The sequence below is a fragment of the Podarcis bocagei genome, assembly GCF_964188305.1.
Source record: "Podarcis bocagei genome assembly, chromosome: 10".
NCBI classification, from domain to species: Eukaryota; Metazoa; Chordata; class Lepidosauria; order Squamata; family Lacertidae; genus Podarcis; species Podarcis bocagei.
The window spans coordinates 13,660,816-13,681,780 of NC_138135.1; the positions used below are offsets into that span (position 1 = coordinate 13,660,816).

Below are 20,965 nucleotides of genomic sequence, written 5' to 3' on the forward strand. Positions count from 1 at the left end.
TCCTGAATTAGTTCCCCTTTATTTCTGCAGCACTTCATTCTTGCTGGCACTGGGTTTTTTTACGAGTTGTGCTATGTTCTGTATTCTACGTTTATACACCACTCGCCTCTCCGGTGGTCCTCCCTGGCTGTCAATCTCCGTCAGTCCAGAGAGACCGGTAATAAGCGACCCCTCCCTCCTGAGAGGAGCACACTTGTCTTCTGGCATCTCATAGCAGAAGAAAGAGTCCATCAGTAGCTCTAAACTACTTTATTTTACAATCTATGTACAGAGAATCCATCAGCATGTCTGTGCTCTTTGAGCACCAGTACAGAACAGCATCACAAACAGAAGTGAAACCAACTTCCAACAGTACTGAGCCTTCCTGTCTCATGTTCTCTCAGACACTCACATGATAAACACAAAACATAGTTCTACTGCTGGAGCAGCACGGATGGATAAAAATCCTAACAGCACACACTTGTTTGACTGTCTGGTTGTTACCTATAAGCATAGGAAGTGTACCTTACAGTGAGTCAGACATGTGGGCCTTGGTCTAATTTCATGTGGGTGGTGAGAAATGTGGAGAGAGAGGGGAGAGGTGGAGAGAGAGAGTGCATACTAGTGTGGGGTAGTTGTTAGAGTGCTAAACCAGGACCTGAGAAACCAGGATACAATCAAACCTCACTGGGTGGCCTTGCGCCCAGTCACTGCCTCTCAGCCTAACCTAACTCACAGGAATGTTGTGAGGATAAAATTGGGGCGGAGAGAACCGTGCACATGTCCTTCAGTTCCTTGGCGAAAAAGGTGGCATGTAAACGTGATTACCAAATAATAGAAGTGAGTGGCAGAAAAGCGGAAGGCAGTGGCAGCACTAAAGAAAGAGAAAGAAGTGGCTGTATTCTGCTCAGGTTCCTGCTCGCTGCTGGCGTGCAGGCCTCCACCAGATTAACCTATAGGGAAGGCAACCCTTGACAGGAAAAAGGTTCCCCACTAACTGACAGTTGCTGCTTAGGGTTTCCCAAGCTCTCCCATTCTGCTATTGTCTCCTGACTTCCAGCTCTGCAGAAACTTCAGGCAGGCTCTTGGGGACAGTAGGGACTGGGCTGTCTTAGTAGCAAGTATGGCATGGCAGGATGCTGGAAGGCCAGAGAGCCCATGAAAGAGGAAATACAAGGAAATACGACATCAGCACACATCTTGAAATGGCAACCCAGTCTTTGAACGAGCTCTGCAGGCTTCTCTCCTGGATCATTCACCCTACATCTTACAAGCCTCTCCTTCGCCGCAGCAGCTGAAAGGAATCCTTCTGTGTGTCCCATTAGCTTGAATTGAACTATTTTTGCCTACCTGGGTGGTAGACCGGGTCGCCTTTCTGCTGGCATTTAAGCATTTGAGAAGCGGGTTTCAGCAGCAACATCTGCTCATGCTGTTTTCTTCCCTTACAAAAGCAATATAGAGTATTGCGTAAATGTGTGCTACTTTGCGCACGCGCGCACACACACACACAGACAGAGAGAGAGATGGGTATTTTTTTGCATGTTATAAGTGTGGAACACTTGCAAAGAAGATTTTGCAAAACATGGCAGGTGCATGGAACTGTAGGCATAACAGATGCAGAGCCTCAGTGCAGATATCCACATAGCATTTGTGGAGAAGTGGAAAGATCCTGCACCTTTCAAATTTTTGGAGTTAGGAGTTTTTGGATCATCATTTCCACTGCCCAAGGTTTCCAAGATTGTGGTGTCCTCTTAGGTTGCCCATTGGTTTCCCCTGGCCTGATTCAGCTATAAACATATTTTGGGTCAGGCTGGAAAACGGGTAGTGCCTGTTGTGTTGGCTAGATCCAGGGCCGATCCATACATTTGGAGCACATCCAGTTGCGCATTTAGAACACACGACGTGACCAGGAGAATTCTACTCCACTGTCTGCCCACCTACCTGCTGGGTGTCTCCCCGCATCCCAGTCTGAGGGTCCCATAAATCCTTCTTTTCCATTCCACCAGCTCTCTCAGACCCCACCATCACGGCACTCCCTGACTGTGGAATTTGAAGCTGGCTAGAGATAAAGAAAGAGAAGACTCAAGTAAGAGAGGTTACAGGTCAGGCTGCTGATTGGAACAGCGCAGGCCCTGGCATTGGCGATCGATACTATTTCGCTGCCTCGGTAAATGACTTTTGTAAGAAAAGTATCACTAATGCGTGATGCAGGTTTATGGATGAAACACGGTGCGCCGTGGAGGGGAAGAATCTGTGAGACGCAGAGGAAAGGGCTCGCCTTGGTACCAGATGGAAGTGACCTTTGAGGGGCAGGAGGAGAGAGGAAAAATTGAGGTCTCCAGTCAAAGGATGCGTTGAGGTTGTTCTGCAGATTAAGACACCAGAGATTTCATGAAAAGACAGAGCCCCAGAAGACGCTACAATAACATACCATGTGATCTGAAATACATTCAGAATGAGGGGTTTTGAAATGAGGAAGAAGAGTGGATGATAGCACACTTTCTTTCTCTCTCTCTAATCACAGTCTCATCCTTTTGTTCTCAGCATTTGGGTCCATTGTCTAGGAAATGTGGGGTGAGGCAGAAGTCACATAAAAGGTCCATAGGAGAGCAAAGCATGAACCCTCTAAGATCGGGTGACCTTAAGCTGTGGCAAAAGATTCAAGCATGCTTGATATATATCAGGCTTGGCACACTAGCTAATGAGCAGCCCTCTAGATGGAAGAAAATACAGGCTTCTGCTTGCATTGAAATTGGGAGAAGGAGGGTGTGATTGAAGTTTTGCAGCAGCCAGAAACATCATGTCCGTGTGGCTCCTTCAATTATTTTTTTCTAAGAGAACTTGCTCTCGCGATAGTGAAACAGCAGCTGCTTGTATGATTAGTCCCTGTAAAGAAACAGGGAATGGAAAAGCCACCCATTTAGGGCTAAACCTCTGCATGCAGGCCAGTGTCAGCACTAGGCAACCTCCAGCAGTTACTAAGGCTCGAGAAGGTCAATTAGTGCTTGTTTGGGACTCCTCTGTGCAAACGAAAAAGGTTTGCCCTCATAGAAAGCTAGAGCCCCCTGCTCCCGCCAGCGACTGGTGTTTTAATAGGTGAGAGCTATCATCATGTAACAGTGGCCACACCCCAGGAGTGGCTTCGACTGGCTGGCTAAACCAGGTGAGAGTAGGCGATGGGTCTCAAACCTTCAGTGAGTTAAGGACTTGCCTTGCATGCAAAGACAGGCTCCTGCAGATGGAGCGGATCAGACCAAGTGTGGGTCCAATGAACAAGAAGGCGGTTTCTGCATGTGCTGTAGAGGGAAGTGAGGGGCAGATGAGGCTCGTCAACATGAAAAGGAAGCCCATCCTGGAGAAGGAAAAGGCTGGTCCTAAAGCTCCATCGACTTGCAGGGTATGTTCAGGAGAAGAAAAGGCTAAAGAGTACACCCTACACAAATTCAGAGTGGAATCCCTAAGACCTTGTCCTCCTCCTTCCAGCAACTCCTGCAGCCAAGCAGGTGCCAGACATTTTGCTCTGCTTTCGTTTGGAACACATCAGTGAGGCCAAGAGGGAGGGTCTTGCCATCTGGGCATCCCAGGACCTCCATGAACACTGCCCAGGCTTGTGCCCCAGGTAGTTGACGTTGGTACTGCTAATGCAGGAATTTGGCTTCACCCCCAGAGGCACACCCCATTGTCTCTCCAGACAGGTGGATGCCAACATTTCTGCAATATGTTCTTAACGTGATAATAGGGTAGTCATGTTGGATCTGTTCTGTTGGTTAGTTTCATGATGCTTCCCCGGTGCTCAGAAGCTGATGACAGGGTGTGATGGCCTGGGACTCGGGCTCGGACTTGGAACCAGAGGTGTCTCAGTCCGCACCAGATCCTTTGCCTCAGGTGGCATCAGAACCAAGTCTGGAGCCTGATCCTGAAGAGCCCCAGTCTGCACAGGTTCCCCTGCAACAAAACCAGCTGGGCCGAGTCAGAGGCCTGAGCCTGCCCTGGCTCCAGATGCGGGATGACCTCGTTGCCTTCAGCTGGGCCATCACTTACAGCTGCTCTACTACCAATTGGGTCAGGAGAAGCTGAGGCGGCCCCTGGGTCTAGTAACCCACTGACATCTCCCGAGCTGCAGAGACTAAGGTTGGAGAGAAGGAGAGACCTGAGTACTCGCAGGAGGAGTGCTCGCCTTCAGGCAAGACAGGGAGGTGAGTCACTAGGGGATCAGGACCGGCTGTTACCCTGACAGAGATAAAAGGCTGTTGGACCGCGCCCCAGGTTCTGGGAGCAATGTTGCTGTTTGCTAGAACCTGCCTGAGACCCTGTGCCTGACCCTGCCTTGTGCCCTGTTGGACTGACTCCTCGCAGAACCCTTGGATTCGGGACCGGACCTGGACCGCATTGCTCAGGTTAACCCCCGGGCCCAGCGCACAGGGCCTTCGTGAAGCAATTGCTGAAGGTAGGGAGATAGGAAGAGGCCTTGCAGTGGGTCTGTCTAGCTCTGTGTGAAACATGAGCTAGCAGTGACTTTGCAGGGTTTCAGACTCCCAACAGCCCTACCTGAAGATGCCAGGGATTGAACCTAGAACCTTCTGCATGCAAAGCAAATGCTTTACCACTGAGCTATGGGAACTGACTGTGGGGTGGCAGAATGCTAGGCTCCAAGACAGGGGTCTACCCCTTTAAGGATTCCCACTTGTTGGAAAGGGGACAGAGCCTGAGAGGAAAAATCTCAGGCTCCACAAAAGACCTCCATTGAGCCCCAAGAGTCTTGGGAGTCCGGTGCATTCTTGGAGCTATCCAAGGCCCTGGGATTTTTGCCTCCCTCCTCCCATGTTCATTGTGCCCTGTGGACTCCTAGTTGTCTATAGGACACTAGTGACCTGCCCAGGAAACCATTTATTCACAGTCCTTTACTCATGATGAGATGTTCCTTAAGGAACCAGATCTTTTTTTAATAATGAAAAAGTTCTTTAAGGGGAACAAGTACATAAATTAAAGCAGAAATGTCCCCATTAGATTGTTCCTGCATTTCCCTTCACATCATTATTGCCTAATCTATGCCCAGGAGTACATAGTTTTAAGAGGGATGTGTCAGTCTTTGACACTGTAGATTAAACTCAGTGGTGCATAAATGTATGATTATTTGAAAGGAGAGAGAAAGAAAGAAAGGGAATCTTCTGTCTGGTACATTATAGCTTTCGGTTTTAAGGAGCTAGTGTTTCCAAGATTGTTGCACTGTCTTACGGAAGAATAAAATTGACTATAAAGAGAGGCGTATTTATTTGTATAATAAGCTGTCCCCTTCCCAGAATTAACACTGAATGACTTATATTTGAAAGAATAAATGAACTGTAAATTGTGCTGGAAAGTTCAGGCAGGCATGTTTCAGTTGCATTTCTTTTAATGAGCCCACCCAATTAGTGATCTCTGGGACAGATACCATAGATCCGTGATTAAATTTTTAATTACTTTTAAGCAACAAAGCAGAGATGCAAACAATTGTGCATGGTAATTTAAAGCAAACATCAATCTGTGTGTGCGCGCGAGAGAGAGAGAGAGAGAGGGAGAGGAGGGGAGACAAACCCACAAGAGTATAATGATTGCACCCTTTAGATGAAGGTTGGAAATGCAGAAATGAAACTCGTTGCTTTTGCAAAGGTTCCTTGGCTTCAGAAGATGGTTAGGTAAATCCATGTAGGAGAACAATCAATGCCTACTAGCCGCAATCACTGTATTTTCCCTCCACTGTAGGAGCAGCAGAGTATACCTCTGAAAACTGGTTTGCTGGGAACTGTGGTTGGGGATAGCACTACTGTGGTTGGGGAGAGCCAGTGTGGTGTAGTGGTACAGAGCAGTGGACTCGTAATCTGGTGAACCGGGTTCGCGTCTCCGCTCCTCCACATGCAGCTGCTGGGTGACCTTGGGCCAGTCACACTTCTCTGAAGTCTCTCAGCCCCACTCAGCTCACAGAGTGTTTGTTGTGGGGGAGGAAGGGAAAGGAGAATGTTAGCCGCTTTGAGACTCCTGAAGAGGAGTGATAAAGTGGGATATCAAGTCCAAACTACTACTACTACTACTACTACTACTACTACTCTTCTTCTTCTTCTTCTTCTTCTTCTTCTTCTTCTTCTTCTTCTTCTTCTTCTTCCTCCCATAGACATTGAGTTAGACGTTGGTTATGAACTACCCATAGGTATTTGGTTGGCCACTACGAGAAGAGGGAGCAAGCTTGTTTTCTCCTGCTCTGGAGGGTAGGATTTGAATCAGTGGCTTCAAGTTACAAGAAAGGAGATTACTGTATTCCAAACATCAGGAAGAACTTTCTGGCCATAAGAACAGTGGAACTGACTCCCTCAGGAGCTGGTGGACTCTCCTTCCTGGAGGTTTCTGAGCAGAGGTTGGGTGGCCATCTGTCATGGATGCTTGAGTTGAGATTCCTGCCTTGCAGGGGATTGGACTAGATGTCCCTTGGGGTCCCTTTTATGATTCTATGAGAACACAGTACAGTGGTACCTCGGGTTACAGACGCTTCAGGTTACAGACTCCGCTAACCCAGAAATAGTACCTTGGGTTAAGAACCTTGCTTCAGGATGAGAACAGAAATCGTGCTCTGGTGGTGCAGCGGCAGCTAAAGTGGTACCTCAGGTTAAGAACAGTTTCAGGTTAAGAACAGACCTCCGGAACGAATTAAGTTCTTAACCCGAGGTACCATTGTACTTGTTCCAGACGGGCCTTTGGCCGGATCCAGCAGGGCTCTGCTGACGTTCTTAGCTACGCATACCCCATATGGAAACTGCTTAGGGAATTGAATGGGAAACCTCACTGGACTGAGGATGGTGTGAATAATATTGTAAAGTACTTTGCACAATAACTGCTGTTCAGACATTTCGCTGCTGGGCTTGAGAACTGCTTTTGGGAAGCAAAAGAGGTGTCCCCAAAGAACCCTTAAATCTGTTCAGTGCCATTGGTTCCTCTGTTATTTGCTGCTCTTTGGACACTGTTTTTTCTCTGGGTTGTTTCTTCTTGTGTTGTTCCTGGGTTGTGTCCAGAGGAGGGCAACCAAAATGGTCAAAGGCCTGGAAACGATGCCTTATGAGGAACGGCTAAGGGAGCTGGGCATGTTTAGCCAGGAGAAGAGGAGGTTAAGGGGTGATATGATAGCCATGTTCAAATATATAAAAGGATGTCACATAGAGGAGGGAGAAAGGTTGTTTTCTGCTGCTCCAGAGAAGCCGACACGGAGCAATGGATCCAAACTACAAGAAAGAAGATTCCACCTAAACATTAGGAAGAACTTCCTGACAGTAAGAGCTGTTCGACAGTGGAATTTGCTGCCAAGGAGTGTGGTGGAGTCTCCTTCTTTGGAGGTCTTTAAGCAGAGGCTTGACAACCATATGTCAGGAGTGCTCTGATGGTGTTTCCTGCTTGGCACGGGGTTGGACTCGATGGCCCTTGTGGTCTCTTCCAACTCTATGATTCTATGATTCTTCCTAGTGTAGGGCTTGCCCGCATTTTCCGACTAGTGGGCACATTTCAAATTTTGAGAGAATTGTTGGGGCTGAGTCTGAGGCACCTGCCCAGGAGCACCATTGTAAATCTTCATGGGCATTGGGTTGGTGACCCCTGTCCTAATGTCACCCCAGCCAGGAGACAAGTAGTGGTTGTGATGATATCACAACACCTCAGAGCCAATCAGATCTGACTATGGCAAACAATGCAATGCTTTCTGGCTTGTCCATATCGGTGATCCTTGTCAGTGAGGGAAAATGAAGTCTATTCAGAACAAGAGCAATGCTTCTTCAGAATGAGGGCAATGCTTCTTCACTGAGGGCAAATGAAGTCTATTCAGAACTTTCTTTCCAGTAATTTCCCCAAATCACTAACAATGGAGGGAAGGACTATCAGTGCTGATGAAAACGTTTTGCCTTCTAGATCAGCCATAAATAACAGCCCAGCTCACTAGGGACTAGAATCACGTTGTTTTTGTTTCTGTGAGTAAAAGCATATGAATGTTAAAGATAAATGAATAGATCTAAGCTGTGAGATAAAACAAAGGACTAGGATCTATTTATATATGTATTCTCTCTCTCTCTCTTTATCTATCTATCTATATACTGTTTCCCCTCACAGAGTGGCCACATTTTTTTCTTCTCCTCGCAGAAAGGTCTATTTTTCTATTGCTTTCCCCCTCACAATTTCCTCTCCATTTAATGTCAGGATATTTAAACAAGAGCTTTCCTTTCTTCTGTTTGCAGATCATGAGATATAAAATTATTGTTGTTTCAAGTTGGACAGCATTAACCTGAGTGATTCCACCAGGGCCCTCTTGTTTCTATAGCAAAGTGTTATGCGTTTTCGCTAGTTCAATTAGATTTCCCCCCCCTCCCTTTGGTGTCAGTTCTAATTCGCTCGGCTCAAATGTGTTGGAAATGCTCTGTGGAGAGATTCTCTCCCTCTCGCCTCCTCCCGCAACCCTTCTGATGGCAACCTTGAAATCTTCCATAGTTCTGCAGCTTAAAGTCCTAATGCTGCCTTTTTTCCTGTTTCTTGGATACTCCTAAGTGCAAGCCATAAGATGCAAAAAGATAAATTGCTATGTATGAGAGAAAGAGAAAGATGCAAATAGTTGGAACAGGTGAGGGGTGCCCAAGCTTGTGCCCCAAGGAGGTCACTTTGGTGATGCCAATACAGCAGTTAGCTTCACCCTTGGAGACACACTCCATTTTCTCTCTAGGCCATGGGTAGGCAAACTAAGGCCCGGGGGCCAGATCCAGACCAATCGCCTTCTAAATCTGGCCCACGGATGGTTTATTTATGGGTTATTTGTGGGGCATAGGAATTCGTTTATTTGTTTATTTTTTCAAAATATAGCCTGCCCCCCCCACAAGGTCTGAGGGACAGTGGACCAGCCCCCTCTTGAAAAAGTTTGTTGACCCCTGCTCTAGGCAGATGAATGCCAACAATAGCATCAACAGGTTTTTTTACTTGCTCAGATTGCCTACACACGATACTTTTAAAGCACATCCAAACCACATTTCCCCTTCTCAAAGAACTCTGGGCACCGTAGTTTAGCCCTCAAATAGTTCCAATTCCTAGTAGCCCTTAACAAACTACAGTGCCCAGAATGCTTTGAAGGAGAGAAAACTGTGCTTTAAAAGTACAGTGGTACCTCGGGTTACACATGCTTCAGGTTACATACGCTTCAGGTTACACACTCCTCTAACCCAGAAATAGTACCTCGGGTTAAGAACTTTGCTTCAGGGTGAGAACAGAAATCGTGCTCTGGCAGCGGGAGGCCCCATTAGCTAAAGTGGTGCTTCAGGTTAAGAACAGACCTCCAGAACAAATTAAGTACTTAACCCGAGGTACCACTGTATAGTGCATATGCAGCCTTGGACTAGGAATTCTTATCAAGCCTCTTACTCCAGCGGGACTGAGCAAGAGTAACACAGGGCAGTCTCTATTATACTTACATTTGAGTTTAAAACCTTTGCAAAATATTTTCAGATTTCAAATGAGAACATGTTTTCACTCTGCCTCTGACAGTGGCACTCTGACAGTGTCTGTGCTTTGTATTTTCTGCCCCTTTATCTATGAAAAAGGGATTCTAATAATGTGCAAGGAGAACTTTATTGAGAATGCCCAGCCTCATTCCCAGCTTAGAGGGTGAGGGAGAAATTCAATTCAGCTCACATTTGAAAATGAACTTATCAGATTTGCATGTTCCAAAACAATATGAGAACTGAAACACAGCTATCCTTCAAAATTTGCACTTATCCTTCAAAATTCACAGCTTTCCAAATTTTGCAACGCACTTCTCCAACCAGTGTTTACAAATATGCATATATTAGGGGGAAATGTGTATAGAAATGAAGATTTTAGTGAAAATGCAGAAATGCATGAAGTTAAGAGAAGTTGCTTGCAAATAATGTGCGCGTTAGTCAAAACTGCAGACAAAAATGTGTTCATTGGGAGAATTTCATATTAAAGCACTAAATATTTTTTTATGAGGATTTAATAATGTTTGTGTGTGTGTGTGTTTACAAATTGCTGCAGAAATGTGGTGAACTGAATATAAGATGGCAAAAACGAGAAACTGAGGGAATTGAAATAGAACGATCCTTCCATCCCTACCCTCAGCCATATGTATGTCTGCCTCTGTTTTCTCCTCCTTTCTCAACTATTGGGTGATGTTAAGGGGAAACCTATCAAAACTCAAAACTCATCATTATCAGAATGCAGCACTGAGCTTTGTTTGCTTCAGCCCTGCCCCACTGACTGCAAGTTGCAGAGGCTGATCAGAAATGTGCTGCTATTTCCACTTCCTAGGGGAGAAAAAGAGCAGACCCTTTTTCTTACTGCTGTGTTGATACTGCCCTTGTTCCACTGCTTCAAGATATGACCACTCCATTGTTTGGAGTCTTACCATGGCCCTGAAAAGCCTACCAAATATCTGTCTGAAGCAGGAGGGGAGGAATGTTCTGAAGCCCTCCAACACAATCAGCTGCATCAGGTCTGCTGTTTTTATCTGCCCATCTGTGCCACTGTGGTTATAGCAGGATTATGAGTGTATAAAATTCCACTCCCAAATAAGTTTGTGTTGCACATCAAGTAAAAATCACGTCGCTGGGAAACCTCATAATGTTGGCCATTAAATATGTGTTTAGAGATTTGTTGTTGTTTAGTCGTGTCCGACTCTTCGTGACCCCATGGACCAGAGCACGCCAGGCACTCCTGTCTTCCACTGCCTCCCGCAGTTTGGTCAAACTCATGCTGGTAGCTTCGAGAACACTATCCAACCATCTCATCCTCTGCCGTCCCCTTCTCCTTGTGCCCTCAATCTTTCCCAACAAAAGGGTCTTTTCCAGGGAGTCCTCTCTTCTCATGAGGTGGCCAAAGTATTGGAGCCTCAGCTTCAGGATCTGTCCTTCCAGTGAGCACTCAGGGCTGATTTCCTTCAGAATGGAGAGGTTTGATCTTCTTGCAGTCCATGGGACTCTCAAGAGTCTCCTCCAGCATCAGAATTCAAAAGCATCAATTCTTCGGCGATCAGCCTTCTTTCTGGTCCAGCTCTCACTTCCATACATCACTACTGGGAAAACCATTATGTTGCATTTATATACTTTCCTAGATGGATGCTCCTAAAGCGGTGGGAGTGTTTGCAATCTTCTGCATGGCTCAGGTTGCCATTTTGATTTTGGATTTTTTGAACATGCAAGGGGGAAAGAGAGCAGGGAGGATTGGCTAACAGGCTGCTGGTGTTGTGATGGCTCCTAACCACAGGCGCCGAGTTGCGCCCAACATTAGGGGGGCTGACGTCACGTGCATGATGTGTGCATGTGATGTGGCACATGCCACATGCATGACAACTGGGGATCTGTAGAGGCCTCAGCCCCATAGAGTTCTCCCCACAGTTAGGCTCTGCTCCTAACTGTGCATTGAGGAGACAGTTTCTTACAGCGGTTCCTACAGAGCGGAATATTTGAGGGACTTTCCCTAGTCAAAAGGCCATAAGTTCACCCCCAAGCTGTGAAATAAGTGCATAGGGAAAGCCCTGCTGGATCAAGCCAAAGGCCCATCTAACCCAACAACGTATTCCCACAGTGACCACCCAGATCCTTGTGGGAAGCCTGAAAACAATTCAGAAACACAAGCTTAGATTCTTCAAATATTGCTTCCAGTGGTGGGTGAGAGGCAGCCTTTTGCAACAGAGGATAAGATACTAATTCTTGAAGGCTGTCTAGTCTGTTCATTTTTTACTTCTTTGTTTCCTTCCACCCCCACCTCCCTGAAATTATTAAAGTTTTTATAAAATGATACATTTTATTTATTGCTTTTCAAGTACTGTTTTCACTGAGGGGACCACGTCCCTAAATATATAACATTGCTTTCTTCCCCCTGTCTGTTGAACCAATTAAGTGCTACATTTACTGAGGGAGGGGGGAGAGGAAAACCCACCACTAAAGACAATTTTAAAAATAAAAAAGCCTTTGTTTTCAAATGGAAATGGTTCTTCCCTTGAAGTTCTAAACCCAAGAAATGCTTTCTGAGCTGCCGCTACTTCCTTCTTAGCTGAATAGAATTTGCTTTCACCCGAAAATTCTTTCATTTTAATGATCTCCACTTCGCTCCGAACTTGCCCCCACCCTGGCTTACGAAATTCTTATATATGCATAAGTTATTATGGAGAGAGGGGGGGCATTCTGGATTGCTCTGATATGTGTTTTAGATATCTATCTGTCAGCCCACCTAATATTTAAATAACTTAAGACAATGCATTGAACTCTTGATGTGTCTCTATGTGCATAATTTCAATGCATAATATATATATACATGATCTATAACATGTATCTGTGTTCAATGCATTGTCTTATTTAACTAGAAGAGCATGCTATCTTATTTAAATGCAAATTTGCATGGCGCTTTACAGAAGGTTAAAATATATTGAAACTATTAATGCCATAAAAGACTGACGGGAGGCTTGCCAAGTCTCTGTTATAGAACATCAGCGTTCCTCTGCCTTACAATGTGACACATTCATACAGATTTGGAATTTTCCTGATGTAAGAACGGATGCTGCTGCCTACAATGACATTGTATGGTGTTTCAGTATATAAAGTGATAGCGTTCAACTATTAAACTATCTCAAGGTACTCAAGGTAGTACAAAGCATTTGCTGGTTCTGTAGATTCCATGGAAACCTCGTGTCATATTTAAAAGCTCTGCACCCAGGTTTACCATGACTGGAACAGGGGCAGCCACCTTACACCAGCTTAGACTGTTCTGTCAGTAACCCAGTACTGTAGTGTTTCCTCTCCCAAAATTGTGACCTGGTCCTTTTAGCTGAAGATGACAGTCATAGAACATGGGGCCTTCTGAGTCCAAATTATGTGCACCACCACTGATAGATAGATAGATAGATAGATAGATAGATAGATGATAGATATAGATAGATAGATTTTATAATAAATTTTATTACGGCCCCAGACCAGTTTTACATACCATACTAAATGAGCATAAAACACAATAGAATTAAGTTTGGATTAACAATAAAATATAACAATATATCCACCCCATCATTCAGCCCGGACACTGAGATCCAGTGCCGAGGGCCTTCTGGCGGTTCCCTCATTGTGAGAAGTGAGGTTACAGGGAACCAGACAGAGGGCCTTCTCGGTAGTGGCGCCCGCCCTGTGGAACACCCTCCCTTCAGATGTGAAGGAAATAAGCAGCTATCCTATCTTTAAAAGACATCTGAAGGCTGCCCTGTTTAGGGAAGTTTTTAATATTCAATGCTATATTGTTTTTAACACTCGATTGGGAGCCGCCCAGAGCAGAGTGGCTGGGGAAACTCAGCCAGATGGGCGGGGTATTAATAATAATAATAATAATAATAATAATAATAATAATAAATAATAATAATAAAATAGTAGAATATGGTAGCAATTGGAAATGTGGTTTAGGTCTTAGTCTCTAAAATATTATCTAGAGTTTGCATCTGAGGTAATTTGTAATTGTTCCCTGATTTTTATGGCAGCCACACAAAATTTGACCACCCTTAGTGTGATCTCTGGATGCTTGTCCTCTAACACGGATTTTAAGCATTAAGGTTCAAACCCACTTGAAATTTTCTGCATAACAGGGGTAATGAAGACCAAGCGTATATCCTCATAAAAACGACATCGAAGCAAGACATGGGAGAGGGTTTCCACCTCTGTCAGGCGGCAAGGGCATACTCACTCCGCATACGGTTATCCACATATCTGCCCTGCAATAAGGCAGATGGCAGCACGTTGAATCTAGCAAGAGTGAATGACCGTCTATATTTAGATACATGTAGTTTTGACAGATATTCTACATCCCATATTGGTTGGCGAATTGTACCACCGATCTATGGTTTCTCCACACCACTGGCATCTTTTATCACGCTGCTTCATCAGGCTGCGTATTGAAGCATGGTAGGGTGGTGACACTCACCTGACCTCCCAACTGTTGCTGCTGCTTACTGGTAAAGAGAGGGGTGAAGTGACAGAGAGGTTGGCGCAGTGCAAACACCCCATCAGGAGCCCCAGTGTGTTTGCACCGCACTGACCTCCCCACGGTCACACCCCTCTCCTTCCTGGGAAGCAGCAGTGACTCAGCTGTTGGCAGTTGGGTAAGCGGTGCTGCCCAACCATGCTGTCTGCTGTTGTGTGGATCGTGGCCAACCAGATGCCCGTGGGAAACCTTGCAAGCAGGATTCAAGAACAAGAGAAAACTCTCCCGTCCAGCAACTGGTATTCAGAAGCGTTGCTGCCTCCCGACTGTGGAGGGCAGAGCATCACCATGATGTCTACTAGCCTTTGATAGCCTTCTCTTCCATGAGTTTGCCTAATCCAGGGTTTCCCAGACTTGGGTCTCCAGCTGTTTTTGGACTACGGTTCCCATCATCCCTGACCACTGGTCCTGCTAGTTAGGGATGATGGGAGTTGTAGCCCCAAAACAGCTGGAGACCCAAGTTGGGTAAACCCTATCTAGGTTGGTGGCCAGGTTGGTTTGGAATAGCTAGAAGATTACAAACATGCAGAAGTGCCGGTGTCTCATGGCATAAACCAAAAAGTGATGTTTGGGTTTGTTAAGCACGGGGAACAGCTTATGGAGGAAAGTGTTGTACAGTGGTACCTCGGGTTACATACACTTCAGGTTACATACGCTTCAGGTTACAGACTCCACTAACCCAGAAATAATACCTCAGGTTAAGAACTTTGCTTCAGGTTGAGAACAGAAATCGTGCTCCGGCGGCACAGCAGCAGGAGGAGGCCCCATTAGCTAAAGTGGTGCTTCAGGTTAAGAACAGTTTCAGGTTAAGAACGGACCTCTGGAATGAATTAAGTACTTAACCCGAGGTACCACTGTACACAGATGGACTCTGTTGAAATGCAGGGGATCCAGATCGGCAAAAGCTCAACAACTTTTTGTGTCCGGATTTTTACTCCTTGAAATATGACAACCCTATCCTACATTGAAAGCTCGTGACTTCCCATAACTTCTATAACCCCCAGCACCCTTGTTGAGTATGCAGGGTGAGGCAGACCATTGTGTTAGCATATTGATGTTCCTTTCTACCTAAACAGATGTGTAGAGCTGTTGTGTGTCATATGTCTGTTTACATTCCAGCACAGCTTGCTGGGAACTTCTGTTGGTGTATAGCTTTTGCCTTATGCTTCTTGCTCTTAGACATGAAGGAGAGCAGACGTGTTTTCTTTGTCTTGATCTATGCTGAATAAACTGCTAGTAAATATGCTTTACATATGCCTCTGTCTGCCCTTCTGTCACGAAGAGTTAATTACTCTGCTGATAAGAGCGTGCTCTAGCTTCTGAAGAGTTCTGAAGCTGCAGCTCACTGATGCTGTTTCAGGGACTGGACATCGCCCAGCTACTGGCCGGTGGGCCAGAGCCAGCTGGGGGCCTGAAAATTGCCCCTGTTTCCTTGGAAGCATCTCAACACATTGATCTGTCTAACTCAGTGCTGTCTACACTGACTGGCTGCAGCTCTCCGGGGTTTCAGATCGGGGACATTCCTTGTCCTACCTGGAGATGCTGGGTGTCAGGTGTGCGTGCAGGAGCCAGGCCCTGTGACCAATAGGACTTTGCAGGACCGGGGCCTTCCTAAGTTTGTTCTGAAGAGGCAAGGCACTGCCTCACAGGTGAAGCCGATTGGTAACTCACAGCACCTGGTGGCAAGAGCTGGGAAGGGATATAAGGTCAGCATTTTCCCTTTGGCTCTTTGCCACAGCAACACGCTCCCTGCCTTGCTGTGTTTGGCTTCTTGCTTCCTGATCCTTGAACCTCAGTTTCTTGACTCCTTGCTTCTTGATCCTCAGACCCCTGACTTCGTGCCTCCTTGCTTCCTGACCCTCAGACCATTGGCTTCTTTACTCCCAGCTCACTGACCCTTGGACTCTTGGCTTCCTGACTCCTGGATTCTGGACCCCCGTTCCTGCTCCCACCCCGCCATCTTGCCCCTGGTCCTGACATCCCCAGCCGGGACTTTGATTGCCTGTGAACCGGACCATGACACTGGCTCTACCACTGAGCTACAGAAGAGTTGGCCTTGGTGGTTTGTGTTTGACTTGATAGGCCAGTTCTGCAGCATAAATGAGCCCGACCAAGTATCCCTTCTCCTTTCTAAGGCCAATCCAATTATATTCCTTTTATTGCACCTCCACATGGCACTTGACTCATGCCATGGAAAGTTGACTTCCTTGCATGGAAAGTTTCTCGCAGGTGCTCCGAGCTGGCAAGGCACAATGGCAGGGAAACCAAAGTCAACCAAGCACCTGGCTGGCAAGCAGCCAACCTGGAAGAACAGAGAGATATCCTGGTGGCATCTCTCACTGACAGCTACCCAAACTGGAGGGAGGGAGGAAGAACTGAGGGTTGTAGCCCAAAACATCTGGATGGCAGCACATTATCTACCCTCGCCTTACAGGAAGAGAAGATGGGCAGCAGAGTGGAGCAGATTATTTTCCCTCTGCCTGCGGGTATGAAATAAATCATTGATTTAATACCAACTCTGCGTGTGGCCAGAGGTACTATCCAGGTTTACTTGGTTGCAGGGTGCCAACTCTGGCAGGAGAACATCTCAGGCTGGCTCTGGAAGCAGCCCTTTTTTCCTTAATAATGAAGTAGTTTAGCTATGGTAAAAACAACAAACAAAGCAAAAAAGCCCAGCCATCCAAATTTGCTCTCCGCTAATGTTGATGAATGAGTTGGTCAACGTTTGTGTCGTGTTAAAATAGTCCTGGGTGAGTAGAGACAAACTCCTTAAAGGCTTGTCTGACGTTTGTGTGTGTGTGTGTGTGTGTGTGTGTGTGTGTGTACTCACACACCCCTCACAGGCTTAGCTCAAAAATTAATTTGTCATGACCCAGGTGCGGCGCGGTCTCCTTTATCGGCAGATGGTTTTCTGTACGTTCTCTGGGAGACACAAAAGTCATCATGTAGTCAGTGAGACAGTAAACAGTCATTTCCAATCTGCTAATATTTTATGTGAACTGGCACTGTATTCTGTATATCATTTATCTTCCTAATCCTTGTTTTGCATTGACTCCCACTTGAGCCCTAGAACATTACAGCTGGGCCTGGCAAGTGGGTGGAAAAATAGCCTTATTATTAACTGAAGTTGAAAACATAATGGCTTTTTTTAATGTCTTCATTCACAGATGCAGTCAGGCTAAATACTTTAAGTATGACAAAAATGCTCATTTCTTTTTTAAAAAAAGAAGGAAGAAGAAAATTCCTATTGTCCGTTTCCATTGCATGTGAAGACCCCCTGCTGGAGGCAACTAACATTTTGTGGGGAACGATTCTGTATTTTATTCCACGCGTTTGACCAGGTCCACTCCAGTTTCTGCACCCTTCCATTTTGTCTGTTGGGGATTCAGATCTCCAGGGTGCAGTCGGTATTTGGAAATTGGTGTTTGGATTCCAGTCCAGTGTTCAACTATGAAGTCACAGGTTGTGTGGCTAGGGATATAACAAGGCATCGCTTTCTGTTGTGCCCATGCCTTTGTTGCACGCAGCACCATTTCCATTCTGCTGCCGTTTGTCTTCCGCCAAAAACGACATTGTTTTTCTCACTGTCCTTTCTGGCAAAATCATGTAATTTGTGTAATTAATTACATTGTCCACCCCATTCATTTCAATGCAAAGGAAACACAATGCAGATTGTGGGGGAAACCATAACCAATTACATAACTGAAAGCAGCAACAACAACAGCAGTTAGCAATTGTATTCATTGGACTGATTTCTGTTCTGGACATGGGACGATTAAGCAAACATAAGCAATTTCTGCCCCCATTTCTGCTTTTGTTAGAATTCTCCAACATCCCTGGGCATGGCTGTCAGGTTGAGCCAAAGAATAAAATTACATGATCTCATGTTCTGTATGCTGGTGACGAGGAGACAATGGCATATATAAAACATTTTTATAAAAAAGCTCTGATACCAACTGGGACAAAAAATACTCACTTAGACGACTTATTGAAAGAGGAAAGTCTTCAACAGGCACCGAAAAGTGAATAAAGATGGTGTCTGCGACAGGAAGGAGTTGGGAAAAGTAGGTGCTACCACACAATAACAATAATAATAATAATAATAATAATAATAATAATAATAATAATAATAATAATAATAATGTATTATTTATACCCCGCCCATCTGGCTGGGTTTCCCCAGCCACTCTTGGCGGCTTCCAACAGAACACTAAAATACAATAACCTATTAAACATTAAAAGCTTCCCTGAACAGGGCTGCCTTCAGATGTCTTCTAAAAGTTTGGTAGTTATTTTTCTCTTTGACATCTGGTGGGAGGGCATTCCACAGGGCGGGTGCCACTACCGAGAAGGCCCTCTGCCTGGTTCCCTGTAACTTGGCTCCTCGTAGCAAGGGAACCGCCAGAAGGCCCTCGGAGCTGGACCTCAGTTTCCGGGCAGAACGATGGAGGTGGAGACGCTCCTTCAGGTATACTGGACTGAGGCCCAATTCTGATGTTGTACAGAATAGGCCTCCGGATGAGATGGTGGCTCTCTCCTTTGGAGCACAGTGATAAGTTGAGTATGGAAGGGATGAGATGATATTTTAGGTCTTCATCTTTGTATACAAGGTACAAGTATCATATCTTTACCCCCAGTGGGCCACTGGCAGCCAATTATCATTTTATATTTTTACATCCCATCCTGCAATGTAAGCTGGAGGGTTCCTGGTTCTCAATCAGAACTCGAGTCAGGCAATGTAAACATCTCCAGGGTTTTCACTTTGAATGCCGAACGCAGAACCTTGAACTTAGCTTGGTACCATATTAACCGCCAATGCTGCTTCTTCAGCAAAGGCATTACATGGTGTAAACTCAGGATGGTTTTCAGGGTGGTGGGTGCTCTTTAGATAGTGACGTGTAGTTTTTGAGCTATTTTTAAGCGTGTTCTCCTTCATGGATATCACATGTTGCGGTGGGGGCTAGCAAGACACCCACTGTTGCTGGGCGGGAAAAGAGTTTGGCCACCATTATGGAGCTTCCTGTTGCTGGGAGATTTATATGTTGCCATTTCGTGATTGACAGCCACAGCCTTTAAATACCTTACGCACAGCATTGAGCTTCCTCTTTTCGCTGCGCGCATTGGATCACCCGTCCACCCTCCCTATGTTCAGGGTTGTTCGCTTTGACCTTGCTATGCCTGTCATGGGATCATCTGCTTTTGGGGCAGGAGCCTGGTAGGAATTTTGCCCATTTGGCTGGTGCCATTTGGTTTTTGCCTACTGCGTAGCAAATCGTCACAACTTGTAAGGTTGCGGTTAGGCATTGGTTTAGGAACTGGTTGGTGGAGGGGTATGGATTGGCTGTACCTGTCCCTCCAAAATGCTGCTGCAAGGGTTTCCGTTAAAAGAACCCTGGGGCTCGTCATGCTTTTGTCCGAACCCCTGTCAAGGGCTAGGGCCATGCAAGAGCCCCTGGGAGCATTTGGGGAGAGGTGAGAACATGGTTCCCAGTTCCGTCTTTCTCCCCAAAATGTTTTCCCTTTCTGACTTTGCGGGCATGCAAATGTCAGTCTGTCCCCGTGCGGGGTCAGATAGTCACAACCAATGCCTAAGCAACCACTCACATTGCTTGTAATTTTAAGAAAGTTGTGGCCAAAATTATGCCAAAAACCTTAAACTAAAATCAAGTGTCAATGGGGGGGGGTGTCTTGGGGACCTCGACACACAAAGGGAAATTGCCAAAAACGACACTGCTGATACAGGTTGCCAAACATCAGGGTTTTCCTGGACATTTCAGCAGGTTTCGCCCAGACGCTGCTTACAGCGGCCGAAACTCCAGTTGTATGACAACCCTACCACTGGCCATTCTTGATGTTAACTGACTTACCCACCTCCATTCATTTCAACAGCTTGCAAAGGAATTTCACGCAGGACCCACTGAAATGATGGAAAAGCAGAGACCTTCCTGAGCGCATCTGTGGTTCTGAGGATGAACCAGATAAAAAAAAACAAAAACGAGTTGGAGCTTTTTGCACAGCAGCAAAGTGTTATATAAACAATCACACGGCCACCATTGTTATATCAGAATGTTGTTGACATTCATAAGTAGTTTGTGACTTTATGCTGGGCTTGATAGATATTTAGTTCCATGGCGGTGAGCTCAGCAGAACTAATCTCAGACCTGCTGTTGCACATGAAAAGCTTATTTTCTTTTAAGACTGATGAAATTAGAAAAATGATGATGTGTGCTCATTTGCATCAGCTTGGTGGATCGGAGCTTAGGATATCCAATATCAAGAAAGCCTCTCATTATGACATTTTGGAGGGGGCAGATTATAATTCAGATACACATCTGGCTATATCGTTCCTGTCCCTTTGCTGTTGGGTGGGGGGAATCCAATCAACAAAGTAGTATTATGTAGTCAAGTTAAACACTGGGAGGGTCCAAGAGACTTAAACTTTAACTCTCCAAACTGCAAAACATTCTAAAAGGAACATGAAAAATACCGTATTTTTCACTCTATAAGACGCACCAGACCACAAGACACACCTAGTTTTGGGAGGAGGAAAACAAGAAAAAAATATTCTGAATCTCAGAAGCCAGAACAGCAAGAGGGATTGCTGTGCAGTGAAAGCAGCAATCCCTCTTGCTGTTCTGGCTTCTGGGATAGCTGCGCAGCCTGCATTCGCTCCATAAGACGCACACACATTTCCCCTTACTTTTTAGGAGGGAAAAAGTGAGTCTTATAGAGCAAAAAATACGGAACATATCAAAGGCTTTTTAAACCATTGTTTCTGCACTAAAGGGGTTCGCTCATCCCAATATGACTTCTTCGGTTTTTGACAAGCCATTTAACAGCTATCAAAACATCATTCCAGTGTGAAGACCAGAGTTGTCTACCCACATGTTAGCACCCTTGTTTCTGGAGTTGCTGTGCAAATTTGGGGTTTGGTCCTTTTTCTCTTTTAAAAAGAGGC

At 45.6% G+C, this 20,965-nt stretch overlaps 1 protein-coding gene across 30 annotated transcripts in view; it reads left to right on the top strand.

Annotated features, from left to right (window-relative positions):
• The window catches only part of CELF2 (CUGBP Elav-like family member 2), a 552,082-nt gene that overhangs the window by 363,309 nt on the left and 167,808 nt on the right, over positions 1-20,965 (top strand). The gene's annotated exons all lie outside the window — the stretch shown is intronic.